Source organism: Aedes albopictus, chromosome 2, assembly GCF_035046485.1.
Source record: "Aedes albopictus strain Foshan chromosome 2, AalbF5, whole genome shotgun sequence".
NCBI classification, from domain to species: domain Eukaryota; kingdom Metazoa; phylum Arthropoda; class Insecta; order Diptera; family Culicidae; genus Aedes; species Aedes albopictus.
In genome coordinates, this window is record NC_085137.1 from 25,759,001 (window position 1) to 25,780,312 (window position 21,312).

General features: G+C 41.5%; 1 protein-coding gene across 2 annotated transcripts in view; it reads right to left on the reverse strand.

Moving 5' to 3' along the window:
* LOC115262072 (uncharacterized) overlaps positions 1 to 21,312 on the reverse strand; it is a 222,714-nt gene that overhangs the window by 20,186 nt on the left and 181,216 nt on the right. The gene's annotated exons all lie outside the window — the stretch shown is intronic.

Sequence of the window (21,312 nt, forward strand, 5' to 3'; positions counted from 1 at the left end):
TTTCCGGTGGGTTAGGACACTGACTGACCTGCGGCGCGCTGCGGTGGTGCAATATAGTGGAATGTCCTGCCTTAACGAAACAATGTTACTGAGGAATGGGGGGAAAATTGTGCCATTATGGGGTGCCTCAGGGAAAAACGGCTGAGTCGTTATCGCGCAGATGGGGATTTCAATATTGATTATCCCGCCACCACGTTGGTTCACATACATTCGCTTGAAATGTTCAAACGTTGTTCTATGTTTGCTTCTAAGGCTGTCACGACTCGCGAGTGTAATATTCGTATCAATTGAACTATGTGACTAACTATAGCGAGTGCAACTGTAATTGAAGTTTTCTGATAGCGTAAAGTTACATTGTGGCATAAGTTAATATCACGGGCCTAATTCAATTACTTATCTATCTTGTCGAGCGGACCTGGTGTGATGGTGAGAACACTTGAATATCACGCTGAGGACCTGGGATCGAATCCCACTCCCCACAAACTCACAAAATTTGAGTTCTTCCTTCGGAAGGGAAATAAAGCGTGGGTCCCGAGATGAACTAGTCTAGGGCTAAAAATCTCGTTAATACTGATAAAAAAAAATACTTACCTAGTGCTAGTAATTTACTTCTGAGTTCATCGCCAATTTATCTATAGAACGCACTTGTTGGTATTGATGTTGTATTCTCCAGTTTTTCAACAGTTTTGTGACATAGAAGCAGAGTGATTTTAAGAAGGTGTTCTATCGCAAGTGAGATTTTATCCTCGATCAACTGTAGCGACATACATACTGCTTAGAATCTAGTTTCAGATTCTGACCTTGCATTGTTCTTCGCATTGGAAGCTACTCAGTAGCATAACTTTGTTGCTTTTACTTGTGTGCTTCTCGTCAGCAGCAACGAATTCATAGCACAGACAAACTCGACAAACAATTGGTTCAAAACTTATAAGGCTGACACAAATTTCGATTTTCTCTAATGTCACCCCCCCCTCGGAAAATTTTGGCCGGAATTCAACATTTTGAGGGGGGAAACAAATAAATTATACAAAAATTTAAAAATTTTGAGCTGAAATTAGTGTTGTCGAGAAAATTTCTTAACAAATCCGATGAGTTTTACAATGTTGTCTAATTGTTTGGGTAATTGTTCAACAAATACATTTATTATTTATTATCCACCCCCTTGACGAGTCAACGAGCAAAGTGACAAAAGAAGAAAATAAGATTTGTTCCGGCCTAATTTTCTGGAAAAAAATAGGTTAAAAAATACGCCATTTTTCAAAAAACATCACATTTAAGTCGAAAAAAACATATGCGGGTCTAATTATTATGTATTTTATTATTTATCTTCAATGAACAATGCAACTACATATTTTCACAACATTCGGAGATCCACGGTATCGATTTTCTATGGAATCTTTGTACAGCAGTGAGATTATGTTACTGTTTAACCATTTGTGAGATTATCATTAGCTCATTGTCATCATTATAATTGAAGCTCTTGAATATTGTCAAACTGAAGATGCCATAATACTTTATGGCAGGGGTTCTCAAATTTGCAATAAAAAAAACTTTAACCTTTATAATGCCCGAGAAATCAGTTTAGGTGGACGGATAGTTGAGTGTTTTTATCTCTTGTATTAAGTAAAAAGGTTTAACCCATTCCATGCAATACTAAAGGACTCCACATATTTCACGATTAAAAAAATATAAACATTTACAAAAGCTACAGTTATTTAGTCGCAATTTAATTCTTTAAAATTATGATTTTCCTTCCAAATGAAGGCGCATTGTGTTGTTATTCCAAATCATGATTTTTTTTATCGCGTGTCCTCGTTCACAAACCTAAATATCTATCACTCAAACAGATCGAGTTTTTTAAAATATCTTTTTGTTGTGACTTTCCAAGAGAGTATTTTTAGAATTTTAGAATTTTGTTTTCTAGTTTTTAAAGGAGCTAACAATCATACTGGAAAAACTTGTAATTAGAAGGCACGAAATGTTGCTAATTGGCAAATTGAGAGATGAAATTTGTGAAAAAAATTCGCGTTCTGGTGGGATTCGAACCCACGACTCCGTATTCGCTAGACCGGCGCTTTAACCAACTAAGCCACAGAACAGGTAATGGTTCTGCGGAATAGAAAGCCAAACTGACTCCGAAGCCGCACCATGAACACTCCTATTTCACAAACTCATCTCTCTTTTCGGCTTAGGTGCCAATCCACAACACACTCCTGTTTGTGCCCACTACCTACAAGTGCGAGCGAGTTATTTATATGAAGCCGAGACTTACTCTCGCACTCCGCATACCTAGCCACCAGGCAGTTTGTTTTTTTTTTTTGCTGGTGTCTAATTAGTATGCGTCGAGAGCTCGGCACGGTCGGACGCTCGGACGACCGAACTGCGCCAAGTGACGCAAGCAAGGGTACAATGATACATGTTGCCCATTTTACTGGCATATTACCAGGTTAGCTGGTATGTCTGAAACATACTGGAAAAACTTGTAATTAGAAGGCACGAAATGTTGTGAAATAGGAGTGTTCATGGTGCGGCTTCGGAGTCAGTTTGGCTTTCTATTCCGCAGAACCATTACCTGTTCTGTGGCTTAGTTGGTTAAAGCGCCGGTCTAGCGAATACGGAGTCGTGGGTTCGAATCCCACCAGAACGCGAATTTTTTTCACAAATTTCATCTCTCAATTTGCCAATTAGCAACATTTCGTGCCTTCTAATTACAAGTTTTTCCAGTATGTTTCAGACATACCAGCTAACCTGGTAAAATGCCAGTAAAATGGGCAACATGTATCATTGCTAACAATCAATGTTGACATAAGTTAAGGGAGACATATACAACACTATTGGTCAAACCGTCACGACCCACCAAAAACAACCCGTGACCCACCAGTGTATCGCGACCCATAGTTTGAGAAACGCTGTATTATTATACAGCGTTAGATAGAAATTTGGTATCAAGTTATTATACAGAGTCCGAAGCAGAGCTGGGTACACTCACTTGCAAAGAGTTACACTTTTTTTCAGCACAGAAGCGTGCTATAAAAGAACGGTGTATGGAGGAATTTCATCTTGTAGTTTAATCTAAACAGAGCTATGAACGCGACCCTTCACGCGGATAATGTAAATTACTCTTCGAACTCCGAAGATGGTAATCAGAAAATCTGAAACAACGGAACAAATTCAAATGTAAATCATACATCTCTAATTTTGAATTCACATTTTTGCATGGTGTTCGAACCTAAAACTTCATAAAACAGTCACCATTTTTCACCGGATTTTGGTCCGCCATCTTAGATTTTCGAGTTACCATTTATGAACTCTAGACATCTCATCTGATGCGGGCCAAACGTTAGAATTTATGATCAGCTTCCAATTTTTGTAAGGGGCCTAAAAAGCCTTTGAATAATCTTAAAAATAAACGTAATAACTATGAACAAAAGGCTTACAATCCAAACGATTAGGAGGATATATTAATTGTAAAGTGCATATAAAAACCCTAATTTATCCACCTAGCGTAGATGGCGCCTTTCTCGTGCCTTCGAACACCTATGTTCACAAAACCCAAGTGACATGCTGATGAATATCACACTCTCATACGCTCAACAAAAATCCATTTCATAGCACCAGAAATCATGTCGTTTATATGACTTTTGATGTTCAAGCCTCAAACTCTTAAATAAGCCGCAATCTTGAATTTTGAGTTGCCATTTTGAAGTTAAGTCCGCCATCTTGGAAATTCTGGTCATCATACTTCTTCCCCATACCAAGTACAGGCCCGGATTTAAGGGGGGGCAAAGGGGGCAAGTGCCCCGGCCCCCCGATGAAGGGGGCCCCCCAAGAATCCGAAATACTATTCATATTTTTCAACGAAACCATATAAAATTCACGTGAATGGGCGTTCATATTTTAAACAAAGCCCCTATAGCCACAGCTGTTAAGGTGTGGATATTCAGCATGACCATACTGAGGGTGACGCGTTAAATTCCCGGTCGTTCCAAGAACTTTTCGTAAAGGAAAATCCTTGACCTCCTTAGGAAAAGAGTGTCTTCGTGTCTGCCACACCGTATACACATACGAAATGGTCATTGACAAAGGAAACTCTTTGTTAATAACAGTTCCATAGTTATTGTGGAAGTGCTCATGAAACACTAAGGTAAGAAGCAGTGTCCCAGTGAGGACGTCACACTAAAAAAAGCACTTATGATGGATCATTGAAGCCGACTTTTCCACTACTCACCGCATCAAAACAAAAGCGCCACCGTATATGGACGGTAACACAGGGACAGCAGTTGAGTTACGTCAGTTGAGGCTACGGTGGCGCTATCTGCTCTTTTAATAGCGGCCGTTTTAGTTATTTTAGTGATCCATTGGGTTCCTAAAGGTATCTAAACTATGTTTGGCCATTTATCTGGATTTTCTCTTAAGAATAATTCGAAATCAAAAGTTTCATAATTGTTGGTGCAGTATTTAAAAATACGCGATTTTCTCTAAAAACCCTTGAAAGTTCTTATCGAGTGGAAACACTTTTCCGTGACTTCAAGTTGTTACAAAAAGTGTCTCTAAGCAGAGTGCGAGAAAGATTAAGCTTTTGAGTAATTGTACATCAGTATAAATTTCAATAGTTTCACAAATTTATCTATTATTTCACAATGATTATACAATTATACATACGTCTGTTGATTATGATTATATTTTGAAAACAAATGCCTTATACTTATTTGCATCGGTTCGCTGCTATCATGAAAAAGAGAGATGATGAATTCTGGAGATGTTTGGGAGTTAAGGCTTGTTTTGAAAACCGAGTGTCCTGGAAACTGTAACTTTCCATATCTTTATGTTTGGTTTTACTGAAGATATTAAGATTTATTGCTACAGTTGCTCCCAAGAGACTAATCTTTGTATAATCTGAATCTTGAAATACTCGTCGGTCTCGTGCAATCTCTAATAAAGTTGCTGCATGTTGATGTAAATGCATGTAGATTTTTCACTGAACGCGAAGTTCTTAAACTTGTATAAAAGTTTTCAATTCGGATGAAAGTTTAAAATATATGTACTATCTGAACAAGATGTCATTTAAGCTAGCATTTTGACATTTGAGTCAAATATCAAATTAAATGTTCGAATAATTTTCTATTTGTCGGAATTTTGGAGAAGTTCAGAAATCAGAAGCTTTCAATATTAGGCCTAAAATAATACATAAGATTAAGAAAAAAAAAACGTAATTATATGATTCATTTTTCCGAAATTTTGATTCTGGGGGCCCACTTTTTAGGGTTTGCCCCGGCCCCCCCGAGGCCTAAATCCGGCACTGACCAAGTATACCCATATTGAATGGTTTTAGAGACTAAAACTCCTTTAAACAGCCAGCCACCATCTCGAACATTAGAACGCCATCTTGGTTATTTTGGTTGCTATTTTTGGACTCCAGGAACCCTCCCTATACCAAATATATCCATGATGAAGAATCTATTAGCCTTAAACTCCAATAAAGAGCCGCCATCTTGAAATTTAGGACGCCATATTATATTTTAGATCGTCATCTTGGTTATTCTGATTGCCATTTTGGGACTCCGGACATCTTCTCCATACCATATATACCCAATACCCATATTGTAGGGTTTAGAGCCTAAAACTCCATTAAACAACCGCCATCTTGAATTTGGAGCTGCCATCTCCGGACATCTTCTCCATACCAAATACATATACCCATACTGCATGGTTTGAGAGGCTAAAACTTCATTCAACAGCCGCCATCTTGAATCTGAGGCCACCATCTTGGATGTTCTACCCAAGTAACCATATTCATTAATAATAGACTTAAAATCAGCACTAAAAGTGCTTTAAGTACCAATTCAGCATTATGAAAGCGAACAAACTCGTTACCAGCATTTGCAATACGTAGAAGCACATAGAAGCCTTTTAATTGCATTATTGATGCTCATAAGGCTGTATGCAAACAAGAATTTATTTAGCACTACATTAGCATTATACAGTGGTACAAATTCGTTTAAACGCACATGCTTCTCAAAATATTTTCTTTATGTTGCTGCATATTAAAAATTATGATAATACCGCTCTAAGTATCACTAGTACTACTGATATCAAAAATTATAAAATAATTTGGCAATAACAATTATGGAAAAATTGAACAAAGTTCGTTTAAACGAATTTTCCTCCAAAACTTAGATAGTTATTCCCTGATAAAAATAAAACGAATTGAAAGGAATTTTTCGTTACTCGTGCAGATAGTATATTACGTGAGTGTCTATCAAAATATATACCAATAAAACACAGATGACCTTTAAATAAAGTTTACCGTTCAAAAATTCAAGTTCAAAAAACGAATTTATACTACTGTATATGCATACAGAGCATTCGTCCGTGCTATCCAGTATTTTGACAGATCAACAACGTGCTAAATATTCATGTGTAGTTGTGAGAACGATAAATATAGAAACATGTTACTGCCTATAACTAACACAACCGCATATTCCGTGGCAGGATAAAATGATAATTTAAATTGGGCTCTTTTCATTGCATTACTGTTTACCATCTGTGGCCGAAGGGATTGACCAGGACTGCAACATACCCGATGTCGCTAGTTCGATACGCATGCGAGGAGCTTTTCAACAACATAAATCAGGAAAAGGATGGGAGAATTATCATAATCTGAATGAAAAAAAGTTATAAAGCACAACAATATTAGAATTGGTACTGGTCAATACCTCTATATTATATCATTTTATAGAATTCTGCAAGGTGACGTCACGAATGAACGTTCGGTTCATTCTCGTTCGTCCCTTCCTTTTCCCTCTCACGCGAATTTTGACATTTTCCGGTGGTTTGTTCTGATTCCCATTCGTTGCCGTACTTTTCTCTCTCGGAGAGAAAATTGAGGTTAAATTTCGATGCAAAACTCTATTATTAGATGTTCATATTTTCATACCTTTTTTCATTTGTTTTGACTATCAGCTCTTTGGCTGCGTACAAACAGAGCTAGAAAATTCCAGTGGGGTGACACAGCTGTCAAACTCGATACATTGCCGCTCTAACCATCATCGTTTTAAGTCTTTTAAGTACGTCGCGTTTTGGTACCTACACGGAGAGACGAAACTACCCAAAAGTGAGAGCTTTTCACCCAACTTCGGGGTTGCGTGCGTCAAGCCAATTTTGAGTCGATAGAATCGATGTTTATGTTGGGTTGTTCCCGCTTGCTTCCATGTGAAAAAAATACCTAATTTTAAGTTTTTTTCACCCAACCCAACCGAAATTTCTACTAGGTTGTATTTACTTAAATTTGAGTACAGTGATAGAAACTCAGAGTTGGGTTGACGCACTGAACTGCAAAAGTTGGTCTGTTTCTCTTTGACTCTCTGACAACAATAGAAAGAGAGCATGAAAAGGGAGATGAAAAAGAACTCAAAATTGAGTTTAAAAGTACCTAATTTTGAATATTTCAGTTTCTCCACTTTTTGGTCGATTTATCCTAACTTCCCGAGCAGGAACGAATAACTGGCACATAACTGCAGCATACTAAAGTCAGGTATCATACCAAGATAAGGTATTGTTCGGTTATCCAGGTATTGAAAATAACTTATTTTGGTATTTTAAAGGCATTGATAACATATCTCAACGAGTTATTGGTTTGGTGTTGAGGACTGCTGGAAAAATCGCCGATTATTATTTGGGTATTGCCATACCTGATGTCATTATTCACGTGTCATGCACATAATATACACCAGTTATTATTTTAGGTATTTCACCTCTTATGCAGGGCTCCTTAATACCTCATTCAGGTTGTAGGTATTAGATTTTCCATATCTGAGTTTGGTATTCTTTAGCTATTTTCTCCTGCTCGGGTTGCTCCTGATTTTCGGGTGTGAGGCTCGTGTATTGTTAGTACTTATTTTCGAAATTAAAAATTTCAAACGAAATTGTTGCATTTGATAATGTTTTCTTTTCTCTTTGTTTATCAATTTGCACGGTATTCTATGTGGCAGAGAAGCAGTGTCGATGTTTTAAGCGCATTTCTGCCATAAATAATAAAAGAAACAAAAACATTGGATGTCATGTTGAATCGAATGTTGGGATGCTGATTCTGGCCCTTCGTCATGCCCCTGGAAAATTCGCCCTGTAAACCGGGCGAAAACATCTGACGTTTGCCCTGTTGCCCAATTGAAGCACTTGTAGTACAGTAGCAGGGCTTTCATTTCTGCATAGTAACAGCACGCTATTTCGTTTTTCCGGCATAATATTAGCATTAAATCTGCATTTAAAGCAAAGATGCATGCCGCATTTTAGAGCTTACTGGTTACTTGGGTAGTCGCCATTTTTGAACTTAAGTCGTCTTCCCTATACCAAATTTACCCATATAGAATGGTTTTATACCCTAAAACTCCATGAAAAAGTCACTATCTTGAATTTTGCGCCGCCATCTTGAGTTTTAGACCGCCATCTGGGATATTCTGGTCGCCATTTTTGGACCCCAGACTTGTTTCCCATACCAAATACACTCATATTACATTGTTTTAGAGTCTGCACCTCCATTAAACAGCAGTCATAATGAATTTTGAGAAGACGCCATCTTGAATATTCTGGTCGCCATTTTTGGACTCCGGGCACCTTTTCCAAATTTATCCATACTGAATGGTTTTATAGCCTAAACCTCTATTAAGAATAGCATGAAGTGTGAAACAATTAGCGAATTCTTAGCCGTGCCACAGTTGGCGATTTGCCCCATAGATTTGGTGCTTCATTATTTTGTCTTGTAAGCCTGTGCTTCCTATCGACGACAACACTGGAGTTCGTATACCGGTGATGCGAAGCACGTGCTTGCCAATGCAATTTTACAGAGTGTGCAGAAAGTCGAAAGCCTCCAGTACCTTGTCCACACAACGTAGAACGCGTCCTCACCGGTAGACGGTGCCACTAATGAATAGTAGATTTTGAAAACGAATGTAAAGTGGAAACTTTTGCCCAAGGTTGCTGATAGCTGTTTGTCAATAGTGTTGTAGTGCACTATTCGTGTGCAGTTTACCCTATGCGGACCAGCTCAGCTCAGTGGCCAACGGTCGTATTTGTGTCTGGGTTTTCCGTATGATAATGATAGCCTCATGTGACAAAAGGGCAAAACACAGCTAGCCAGCGCAGCGATGTGCAACCACAGCCACAATGACGCGGTGACGGCAACAATCAGCAGTTGCATATAGAGCGATTGAGGTAGTGAAGTGAAGCCGGCTCATCACCGCTTAGAATAAGAACAGTAAGAATGAAGCTATCGCTGCATTTATCGGGTGACAATTTAAGAAGCGGCGTATAGAGAGCTGAAATGGTGAGTGGCGGTGCATCGTAGATCAAGTGTGAGAATGCAGTTCAAAAAGCACCTCACCATAACAATACATCAATAATATTTGCTAGATACTACAAAAAGAGCGTTTACGAAAGCAATGAACTTACATGGATTTTTCATGTTTTCAACAATACTCATCTTAAACATTTTGACATATTTTTATACCTTCTTCGGCCTATGCCCCTAAGTTCATCCCTATTCCAAAAAATATACTATTTAAGTACCGACTGTTTCTGTTCTTTTTGTTGCCATGCATACTCAATCCTAACAAAAAATACATAGACTTTAGACTCCTACCACACGGCTTCCGTCTACACGGTCACCTATTACACGGATTCCTATTACACGGCAGACCGTGTTGTGGGAATCACAGAGCTTATGGGACTTCGCCTAATAGGGGGTGTGTGCGAATATCTCAGGCGTATTACAAGATAGCACCATACTTTATTTGGCAAAGTTGTAGTACTTGAATAGATCTACCACACAATGCCAACTATCATCCAATTAGTTGGCAACTTGGCCGATAGAGGCGCTATGTAGAATCACATGCGATATCTTAAGATCTACTTTATTTGGAACAATGCTGTCTTCGGCAAAGTTGTTCAGTAGGTCAAAAACAATCTAGTGATTCAACAATTAGTTTGTGATTTCGCTGTTAGGTGGCGCTAGTTGTTAAATAAAGCTTCAAACTCCGCTATCTCGAGATACAGAGCAGATAGAAAAGTGCCGTCTTCGGCAAAGTACTTCAGGAAGTTGAAAGCAATCTGTTTTTTCAACAACTAGTTGGTGATTTCGTCGCTAGGTGGCGCTAGTTGTAGTAAAGTTTCAAACTTCTTTATCTGGAGATCCTTTATCTGGTGATTCAGCAATTAGTTTGTGATTTCGCCACTAGGTGGCGCTAGTTGTCAAGTAAAGCTTCAAACTCCGCTATCTCGAGATCCAGTGCAGATAGAAAAGTGCCGTCTTCGGCAAAATTGTTTAGGAAGTCAAGAGAAATCTGGTGATTCAACAATTAGTTGGTGATTTCGCCGTTAGGTGGCGCTAGTTGTCAAGTAAAGCTTCAAACTCCGCAATCTCGATTCAGAGCAAATAGAAAAGTGACGTGTTCGCCAAAGCTCTTCAGGAAGTCAAAACTTATCTGGTGATTCAACATTTAGTTTGTGATTTCGCTGCTAGGAGGCGCTGGTTGTCAAGTAAAATTAAAGGCTTTTCTACCTCGGGATCCAGAGCAGATATAAAAGTGTCGTCTTCGGAAAAGTTCTTCAGAAAGCCAAAAGCATCTGGAGTTTCAACCATTATTAGATACGTTGTTGTAAATGTATTGTCGGGCCGCCACCGAACAGGACGTCGCACAATAAAGTCGCGACGCGACCCAACTCGCGACGTTTTTGAATCATGTCAAAAGTAGTGCGCATTCTTGCCGATGTTGTCAGCAACACAGCGCACTAGATGCGAAACAGTTGCTACACTTGTGGACCAAGAAAATGGCAACTTTTTAATGAATGTCTGTCTTGATTTCAACCGGATAGACAATATACTAAAGAACTCCAACGTACGCAGAGTTTTTAGGCAAAAGGAAGTCTACGACTTTTCAGGCTACGCTGTCTTTAGATTTGTAAAAACGTAGTTGATTTGAGCCAATTGCGTATAATTCGTTGCAAAACTAGACAAACCAAATCAGTCATGTACCAACAACAACCTGACCAGACAGTTACAGTTAGACGAAACATAAGACCAAAAACGAAAAATTAGTTACCTCTGGAGATGAAACAAAACCCCCGTGTTGAAACGACGGGCACAAAACAAACCTCGTTTCCCCAGACTGCGTAGCCGTGTATCGTAGATTAATCCACCAGTCGATCCGCCAAAGATATAAAGAGGAAAAATGAAATTTGTCTCAGCTGGCAGTGTAGACTTTTTTAATCAAAATCATATTTTTATCTAACTTTATCTAGCTTATATGTTATTCTAGCTTATATATTTATCTAGCTTCATCTAGGGTTATCATCGTCCCCAGCATCGAGCTATGAATTGATTCCAGTTAACGTAATTTTTGTACCATCCGAAATTTTTTCTAGCATTTTCACCCTGAGAACTTCGGTTCTGCCTTTGTCCGGACCAGGAACTTTTGGGGCCAAGACTGGTTCTTCCCAGGGTCTCACACAGGATCGCACATTACTTCCGGGGTCGACAAGTATCTCTTTGAATCAGTTACTTCCCGGAAGGGACAGTAAACTTCAAACTTTATTGAACCCAATGCGGAAATGTGCACCGGAAATCAAAATTTCGCGTGCACATGTATGTCAAAGCGGGAGAGGAAATTATTTTTAATTGTCGGGAGCTTCGGGCACTGCCTCCCAATCACTTATTGGTATGACAATTAGTGTGCAGTCGGACTCTCGACGGGTTACGGTAAGGGTGACCGTAGCATCTTACAAATTTGACAAACATGTGTACAACGGTGTATGTGTTAGTGGAGCGGACCTGGTGTGATGGTTAGAACACTTGACTATCACGCCGAGGACCTGGGATCGAATCCCACTCCCGAAAAACTCACAAAATGTGAGTTCTTCCTTCGGAAGGGAAGTAAAGCGTGGCTCCCGAGATGAACTAGCCTAGGGCTAAAAATCTCGTTAATACAGATTAAAAAAAAAGTGTATGTGTTAGATGTTCATCTAATCCCATCCAAAAGGGGGTTTGGATTGTGAAAAGAAGATAACCATGTGGGACTGTGGAATCGAGTTCAGTTCTAGGCCTGCTGGCGACGGAGATAGTCGAGTGACTCCGTAGCTTGAAGGAATAGAAGCGCCCGTCTAGCGAATTGGGAGTCGTGAGTTCGAGTCTCACCGGAGTACGTGGATTTCTTTTCATAACTCAAATCTCAATTTGTTCATCGAGCACATGTTCTGTTGTGCACATGGATCTCAAAGCATTTTCAACAGTGTAATTTCCCACATGGCTTGGTCAGCCAAAGCAAAATCAAGAAATTGACCAATTAATTGTTGAATCATCAGGTAGCTCTTGACTGCCTGAGAACTTTGCAGAAGATGACCTTCTTCTATCTGCTCTGGATCCCCAGATAGAGAAGTTTCAAACTTTACTTGACAACTAGCGCCACCTAGCGGCGAAATCGTCAACTTTATGTTGAATCACCAGATAGCTCTTGACTTCCTGAAGAACTTTGCCGAAGACGACACTTTTCTATTTGCTCTGGATCTCCAGGAAAAGAAGTTTGAAACTTTACTTGACTACTAGCGTCACCTAGCGGCGAAATCACTGACTAATTGTTGACTCACCAGATAGCTCTTGACTTCCTGAAGAACTTTGCTGAAGATGACACTTTTCTATCTACTCTGGATCTCGAGATAGAGAAGTTTGAAATTTTACATGACGATTTACGCCACCTAACGGCAAAATCATTAATTGATTATGATGATTAACCTGGGCTTGTAAGGGGAATATCTGTAAATAAAAAGAAAATCGCCTTAAGTACTGTTCCTTTGAATTCCACTAAGAAGTAGGTGGGGTTCTGAGATGACCAAATTTTGGTCTAAGTGGTTTATGAACGACCCCTGAAAAACTTTGCCGAAGACGACACTTTTCTATCTGCTCTAGATCCCGGGATAAAGAAGTTTGAAACTTTACTTAACTTTACAGTGGTGAAATCACAAATTAGTTGTTGAATCACCAGATTACTCTTGACTTCCTGAAGAACTTTGCCAAAGACGGCCCTCTTCTATCTGCTCTGAATTTCGAGCTAGAGAAGTTTAAAATTTTACTTCATGACTAGCGCCACCTAGCGGCGAAATCACCAACTAATTGTTGAATCATCAGATTGCTCTTGACTTCCTGAAGAACTTTGCCGAAGACGACACTTTTCTACCTGCTCTGGATCTCGAGATAGCGGAGTTTGAAACTTTACTTGACGACTAGCGCCACCTAGCGGCGAAATCACCAACTAGTTGTTGAAAAGAACAGATTGCTCTTGGGTGGAGTGGACCTGGTATGATGGTTAAAGCACGTGACTATCACGTCGACGACCTGGGATCGAATCCCACTCCCGAAAAACTCGCAAAATGAGAGTTCTTCCTTCGGAAGGGAAGTAAAGCGTGGGTCCCGAGATGAACTAGCCCAGGGCTAAAAATCTCGTTAATACAGATAAAAAAAAGATTGCTCTTGACTTTCCGAAGAACTTTGCCGAAGACGGCACTTTTTTCAATCACCAGATTGTTTTTGACCTATTGAACAACTTTGCCGAAGACAGCATTGTTCCAAATAAAGTAGATCTTGAGATATCGCATGTGATAACTTTGTGCTTCTACTGGCGAGTGTACATAGCAACCACTTCTACATAGCGCCTCTATCGGCCAAATTGCCAACTAATTGGATGATAGTTGGCATTATGTGGTAGATCTATTCTAGTACTACAACTTTGCCAAAGAAAGTATTGTGCTATCTTGTAATACGCCTGAGATATTCGCTCACACCCCCAATTAGGAGAAATCCCATAAGCGCTGTGATTCCCACAACACGGATTCCTACTGCACCCCCGAACCAACCGTGTAGTAGGAGTCTAGACTGTAAATGTAAAATAATTCGCGCTTATTAGCTTTGTTTGCGATAGGATGAAAATGGAAGCACATGGCTGAAGATGGGTTCCGTTCTCCTATTTATTTTGCACGTAGGATGAAAAAAAATATTTATAACCTACCTAAAACCTGACAAGGGAAGGTTACGATGGTGTCCCTTGGGGATTTCAACCGGACTATTTTTGTTGCATTCTACATGTGGAGATATGAATAAATCCAAAGCCTTTCGGGTGATGGACCAGTGGTGTAGTCAGGAGGGGCCCTCAAAGGGCCAAATTAGACAAAATATAACATTATTGAAAATGCTCAAACGTCATCAAAATGCAAATTTCAAAATGTATTGCAGTAGAAACAGGCAGAATGTGCATGAATATATGATTTCGTATCAAATTTAATTTACTATAGGCGTTGCCACCATTCGTCTCCATAGGTTCGTTTCTCAATCTACTAACTAGAAAGCACATGATAGATAACAAAGCCATAAACACTAATTTCACGTTGGTAAGAAATAAAAGCGGACAATTGATAATTGGGACGGGAATTTACTATAGGAAAGCCTACCAAGCATTATTGTTCAAAATGGAGATCCCGATACTTCTAGGAATGCTTTTACGCTTTGATCTAGTGAACCCCATTGGTGCATTTCGAACCACGTTCCCATACACTGCATATGTAGATAACAACGATAGTGGTGGCATAGCAAACGTCCTAGGAACTAATCGCTGTACAATGGAGGCATGGAGGCTTGATCTCTGGTTGTCAGTTAATTGGACATATAGCACATCGTCAGAGGCCAGCTGAAAATATTGGGGCCACGTGTTTGCGCAAATAGGTCAATAATAAATGCTTTGCTCTCATTCGGTGGGACATGGTTACAAAATAATTCACCAGTCAAAACTGCGGTAGGTGAGTGCAACCAAGACTAAGTCGCGGTGGTAGCAGAGTGGTACGAGGCCGCGTTTCGCAAAGATTTATTCGTGCCGTGCGTCGTTGTTTTGTGGTACACTCAAGGATGCATATTTATTGGTGAGGTCATTCCAGATATTAATTTTGTTTTTATTTTTTTCAATTAACAGTATTTGATGTGAGAAGTTAAGGAATAATGTTTTTCAATAATTTACTCAACAAATATTGAAAAGATCGTCACGCTGTAATCAATCACGGAGTACGAATCAAAAATTGTAAGTATCATAACTGCGTAAAATTGTAAATTTAATAACATTCTGTGAGCGGCATTGTGATTGATTGAAAATGAGTAACTTTAGTTCTGAGTGTGCTATAGTTTCCACCGGGTCGCCCGAAGGTCAACGGTCTGTTTGACCATGGAAAATACCACTCCATTTGTTGATACTGGGATCATATGTCCTCGCCATGTAGTCGTCATTGGAAAACCCACCACCGGAATGTGATCACATCCTCGCTTTCGTATGGACAATGTTGTACCTGTACCTTCGTAGCTCTATTTTTGTACTAGGACACCGAGTGAAATTTAACACTTACATCGAGAGGTGTGTATCAGATGGTGTTATTCCCATGGTCCACGCCGTTCGTTGTTGTGGACCTGCCTCGAGCGGATGTGGCACGGGTAATAAGGATTGACGCATTCACAATTGTTCGAGGAAGTATACCTTCTGGGTGGGTGGTGCTTTTCTCATATTTGTGGAGTCCGAGGAAGGGAGGCATAATTATGAAGTGGAAGGAGCCAATCAATTTGATTGCTTCGCGAGCCAAACAGGTGGGGATGGATAAGTTCTGGAAAAGAAGGCAATTTGCGTTGGGAAATCGTTTCCATTGCAATGGTTGAGACTATTAAAAGAGAATGGGATGCAGTGAAATGGCGACGAGTTAGTATGCTCTGGATTGCAGTCCATAGTGAAGAAAGGGAAATCTAGGACGTATTTAGTGACCTCTTTTAACCCATGAATGACAGACACATTGTGAATCCTAAAATTGTACGGAATGGACGTAGTTTGGTATGTTATTTCAATCTATTTCTAAAAAACGCGTGATGTTTGATTTAAGCGTAAAAAATAAACATTTCAGACAGAGAACATGCCAGTTGTAAACATGAAGTGATTATAGGTTAAGATCTTACAGAGTTGCTTGGCGTCAACAGCTCCAACCTGAACTCCTTAACAAGTATGGAGTTCTCAAACATTCTTTGTCACATATCTGCCTAGTGTTCTATTACTAGGACACTACTTCTGAGATATTTTTTCATGACATTAATACAACAGTTAAGCATACTTTCTACAGAGAATTTGTTTGCTATATACTTATCAGGTGAATAGTCTACTTCAGGATATAAAATGTGGTGTAGCTTTGAAATTATTTATATATCTCGGCACACAGCCTTTCCAAGAAGTTCCACAGGAATTTACAAAAGCATACGACCAGGGTAATTGCCAGATTTCTCCATGATATGCTCCAGGAGTCATTTATGATTTTCTTCTTGGATGCCGTTAGGAATTCCTCTAAAGAAATCTGCAGTGATTTATACAAATTATCTTCCTGATTTTTCCCTAAGCTCTACGTGTAATTCTTCTAAATATTAATAGCAGGATTGCTCTTGGGATTCCTTCCAGTATTCCTTCAGGAATTCTTCTAGAGATTCTACCCGAGATTCTTGCAGGATATTTTTTTCAAAGGTTTCATCGCGAGATACCTCCTGAAATTCCCTCCGCCCCCCCCTCGGGATTCTTCTAGCGATTCTTCCCAGGGATGCTTCAGAGATCCCGGGATTCCTCCTGGAATTATATTCCGAGATTCCTCTAGGGACTTTATATCAGCATTCTCCAGGTTTTATTTCAGATGTTCATCCTGAGTTCCTCCCAGTGCTCTTTCAGGAATTTCCCCGACATTGCTCCAGATATTGTTCTCAGCTTGTGAATTGTGGATGCTACTTCAGTATCGCAAGACCAGCTTCACTCGCACAAGGAACCAATGACATATCTGCTAAGGGCCTGTCCATAAACTACGTAGACTCGAAGGGGGGAGAGGGGGTACTGGCCTAAGTCTTCTTGAGATTTTTTTTCTCAAAGTTTCTCCAACAATCCTCTCGGTAATCCTTGTATAATACGCAAATAAATGCAATATCTCTGCTCGGAGCGGAAGTGGATGGATTTTGATACATTTTTACACAAATTGCAAAAATATCTGTAAAATAGTTTTAGATAAGGAGGGTGTCATGCGTCGCAAGATTCTAGAAATCAGTGTACTGAGCTCATTTCACCCCGCACTCTCTCACCTTTTTATAAAAAATCCTTATCTATTCCCGACTTGAGTACAAAACAAATGCTTTATTAAATTTGTATTCGTTTCTTAGTATCGAATAGACCTGGCTTGGTTTACGGCACGTCCTCAAACATTGAAATATTTCCAAATAACCCCGATATCCCCTATTTATTTCACATACTTGCATGTATCATTCCCCGGAGTGGATCGTAATCGATAAGAGCATGACGAGCTTTGTATAAATTTTCCGAGAAACTCCTGAAAGAATTCCCGGAAAGCTTACTTACCTTACCGGTCAGGCTAAGGCCGGGGTGGCCTCTGCTGTACATAGTAGCCGCCTCCATTCCACTCGGTCCATGGTTGCTTGTCTCCAGTTTCGCACTCTGCGTAGGGTCCGCAGATCGTCCTCCACTTGGTCGATCCACCTAGCTCGCTGCGCTCCACGTCTTCTTGTACCGGTCGGATGACTCTCGAGAACCATTTTAGTCGGGTTGCTATCCGACATCCTGATGACGTGACCCGCCCACCGTAGCCTCCCGATTTTCGCGGTATGGACGATGATTGGTTCTCTCAGCAGCTGATGCAGCTCGTGGTTCATTCGCCTTCTCCAAGTCCCGTCTTCCATCTGCACTCCGCCGTAGATGGTACGCAACACCTTCCGTTCGAAAACTCCAAGGGCGCGTTGGTCCTCTGCACGTAGGGTCCATGTTTCGTGCCCATAGAGGACGACCGGTCTAATCAGCGTTTTGTAGATGGTTAACTTCGTGTTACGGCGAACTTTATTCGATCGTAGAGTTCTGCGGAGTCCAAAGTAAGAACGATTTCCTGCCACAATGCGCCTCTGAATTTCTCTGCTGGTGTCGTTGTCGGCGGTCACCAGTGAGCCCAAGTACACGAATTCTTCAACCGCCTCGATTTCATCACCGTCGATATGATTTCGGGGTGGCGGGCGCGGTGATTCCTCCCTGGAGCCCTTTGCCATCATGTACTTTGTCTTCGACACATTAATGACTAATCCGATTCGCCTGGCTTCACTCTTTAGTCGAATGTACGTTTCCGCCATCGTCTCAAATTTACGAGCAATAATATCAATATCATCGGCGAAACCAAGCAGCTGAACGGATTACGTGAAAATCGTCCCACTCGTGTTTATCCCCGCTCTTCTTATTACACCCTCCAAAGCAATGTTGAACAGCAAGCACGAAAGACCATCACCTTGCCGTAACCCTCTGCGAGATTCGAAGGGACTCGAGAGTGTCCCTGATACTCGAACTACGCACATCACTCGATCCATCGTCGCCTTGATCAACCGTATCAGTTTATCCGGGAATCCGTATTCGTGCATAATCTGCCATAGCTGTTCTCGATCGATTGTATCATACGCCGATTTGAAATCGATGAACAAGTGATGTGTGGGCACGTTGTATTCGCGGCATTTCTGCAACACCTGGCGGATGGCGAACATCTGGTCCGTTGTAGCGCGTTCACCCATAAATCCAGCCTGATATTGCCCCACGAACTCTCTTGCAATCGGTGATAGACGGCGGCATAAGATTTGAGAGAGTATCTTGTAGGCAGCGCTCAGTAGTGTGATCGCGCGGTAATTCCCGCAATCCAACTTGTCGCCCTTTTTGTAGATGGGACACACGATACCTTCCATCCATTCCTCCGGTAATACTTCCTCCTCCCAAATCTTGGTAATGACCCAGTGTAGTGCTCTCACCAGTGCTTCTCCACCGTATTTTAGAAGCTCGCTTGGTAGTTGATCTGCTCCAGCGGCTTTGTTGTTTTTCAACCGGCCAACCTCCTCCTCAATCTCTTGAAGGTCAGGGGCCGGAAGTCTTTCGTCCTGTGCACATACTCCTAGATCTGTTACCACGCCACCTTCGGTACTTGCAACGTCGCCATTGAGGTGCTCATCGTAATGCTGCCGCCACCTCTCGACCACCTCACGCTCGCTCGTGAGAATATTCCCGTGATTATCTCGGCACATGTCGGCTTGTGGCACAAAGCCTCTGCGCGAGCGGTTCAGCTTCTCGTAGAACTTTCGTGTGTCCTTAGCGCGGTACAGCTCTTCCATCGCTTCGCGATCTCGTTCTTCCTGCTGGCGCTTCTTCATCCGGAAGACTGAGTTCTGCCTGTTCCGCGCCTGTTTGTAACGTGCCTCATTCGCTCTCGTACGGTGTTGCAGCATTCTCGCCCATGCTGCATTCTTCTCGTTTTTCAACTGTTCACATTCGCCGTCGTACCAGTCGTTTCTGTGATTCGGAGTCGCGAAGCCTAGTGCTGTAGCCGAGGTACTACCTATGGCGGATCGGATGTCCCTCCAGCCATCTTCAAGTGTAGCTGCGCCAAGCTGCTCTTCCGTTGGTAGGGCCACTGCTAACTGCTGCGCGTAGTCTTGAGCCACTTCTACGTTACGAAGTTGCTCGATGTTGAGCCGCGGCGTTCGACTTCGACGCGTGGTGATAACTGTCGAAAGTTTTGAGCGCATGCATACAGCGACTAAGTAGTGATCCGAATCTATATTCGCACTGCGGTATGTGCGGACGTTGGTTATATCCGAGAAGAATTTACCGTCGATTAGAACGTGGTCGATTTGGTTTTCTGTTTGGTGGTCGGGTGATCTCCAGGTGGCTTTGTGGATATCTTTGCGGGGAAAGAAGGTGCTTCGGACTACCATACCACGGGAGGCTGCAAAGTTTACGCATCGCTGGCCGTTATCATTCGATACGGCGTGCAGGCTGTTTCACCCGATTACCGGTCTGTACATTTCCTCCCTTCCTACCTGCGCGTTCATGTCGCCGACAACGATTTTCACGTCACGCGGCGAGCAACCATCGTATGTTTGCTCTAACTGCGCGTAGAACGCTTCTTTCTCGTCATCGGGTCTCCCTTCGTGTGGGCAGTGGACGTTGATGATGCTGTAGTTGAAGAAACGGCCCTTAACTCTCAACATGCACATCCTTGCGTTGATCGGCTGCCACCCGATCACACGTTGTCGCATCTTGCACAACACTATAAATCCTGTTCCCAGTTCATTGGTGGTGCCACAGCTTTGGTAGAAAGTAGCCGCTCGATGCCCGCTTTTCCACACTTTCTGTCCAGTCCAACAAAGTTCCTGCAACGCCACGATGTCGAAGTTGCGGGGATGTAGTTCGTCGTAGATTATCCTGTCACATCCTGCGAAACCTAGTGACTTGCAATTCCATGTTCCAAGTTTCCAATCGTAGTCCTTATTTCGTCGCGTGGGTCTTTGCCGATTGTATCGAGTCGTATTTTCTCCTATGTTATTCGCAATGGGGATTTTTACGGGTGGCTTATTGGGCCTACGCCAACACTCCTGTCTCGCCGGAGGGCCATCGTGCCAGTTCTGTTTAACGTCCCAACCAACACTGGGACGACCACGCTGATGGGGCTACCACCTTGGATCTAGCTGGGCGTGGTGCAGCGTTTCTTACTCAGCCGCTGGATGCCAGAACAGACGCTGTTTGAGCCGCACCTCCTTGGTGAACAGACACTCGGATCGTACCTCCTCAATCTAGCTGATGTCAGAAGGACAACAGTGCCCGGAAAGCTGTGGTAGTTGATTTCCGTGGAACTTCTGGAGGAATTCGATAGAAACTCTTTCTGAAATTCCGAGGAACTCTTGCAGGATTTCCCGGAGAACACGAAGGGATTTCCAAGAACTCATAGAGAAAAAACCGAGGAACTTCTAGAGGAATTTGTTTGAAATTCTTGGAGGAACTCCCGAGGAACTACTGGAATAATTTTCAGAAATTCCTGGATGTATTCATGGAGAATATCCAGATAAATTGCTTAGAATTTTCTTGTGAAATTTTCAAGGGACTCCTGAATACACTTCCGAAGAACTTTTGGAGGAATTCCTATGGATCTACTTGATAAATTCCCGAGGAAGTCTTGAGCGAATTCTTGAGGCACTCCTGGGAAAATAATCAAGGAACTCCTGAAAAAATTCCCGAGGAACTCCTGGAGAAATTTCTGGGGATTTCTTGGAGTTATTTCTGAGGAACTCCTGAAAAAATTTTCAAGAAACATCCGAGAAACTCATTCTCGAGTAACTTCTGGAAATTTTTTTAGGGTATCTTGTGGAATTTTCATAAAGCTGTGGATCCGGGATAGATTCTT